Source organism: Mus caroli, chromosome 2, assembly GCF_900094665.2.
Source record: "Mus caroli chromosome 2, CAROLI_EIJ_v1.1, whole genome shotgun sequence".
Lineage (NCBI taxonomy): Eukaryota > Metazoa > Chordata > Mammalia > Rodentia > Muridae > Mus > Mus caroli.
Window position 1 is genome coordinate 170,500,296 of NC_034571.1, and position 1,045 is coordinate 170,501,340.

Consider the following 1,045-nt stretch of genomic DNA (forward strand, 5'->3'; position numbering starts at 1 on the left):
TGTACAGGGCACTCTTCCCAGGTCCTCTGTTTTATCTCTCTGTACAGGGTACCTCACTCTGGAAGTCCCCACCCCAGCAGCAACAATAGTAGTGGTTCCCACAGCTTCTGCCATCCTGCCAGCTCCTTTAATTTCATAAAAACCCTTGTGGGTTACTGGATGTTCTTGCACTTANAGGTAAGAAATCTGCAGCTTCTNCCTGAGTGGCTGGCCTGGAACCTGTAAATGATAGAGGCAGGACTTGATAACAGGTCTCTGCAACTCCAGAGTTGGNCATAGATTGTACTTTTGTGACAAAGAGAACATTCCGAGGCCCTGGAAGGCAGGACTAGGACAGAGAGTAGCCNGGAGGTGTCATGACTAGCTTAGAACATGTCCAAAAGAGTGGTACACAGCCCACACTTTGCCTTGGGGACAGTTACCNTTTGTCTGGGTCTATCAGCTTGCAGGCCTTCAACTGGTCAGCACCACTGTGGGGATCAGCCTTGGTCAGATGGCCTTGTGCGGTCCTCTTATAGCCTAATCTCCACCCACGTGTCTTGTTGCCTTTAGGGTAGGTTTGAGTCCATTGCTGACTATCCCAGGCCCCACCCTGGCCCCACTGACTCTTTTCTCAGCTTTCCCATGGGCACCAACTCCTCTACCCACTGACTCTCCAGAGCCCCCAGGGTCTCATCCTGTAGGGCCTCTATTAGCCTTCCTGATCCTCCTGACCTTCAGCAATCTTTCCTCTCCCTTCAGCAGGGATCCGGCATCCTGTTTCTCTCTCAGCTCCTAGACAGGGAAAGGTGCAGTCACCACACCTCAGCCATTCTTCCTCCCAGGCTCTCTGGGACAGGAGGATTCATTCTAATGTCCTTCCCTGGGCTTTCTCTCACACTNAGACTCTTGTACTCATGCAAGCCAGCCCATATATGTGTATGCAGTGTTACTGTTATCTGGATCTACAAACCTCCAGCTGCTAGTGTCTATCACATATCCTCCCATGGCTGGCTCTGAAAGGGGACAGCCTAGTCTAAGAAACCTATAAAGAATAAAAAAGACC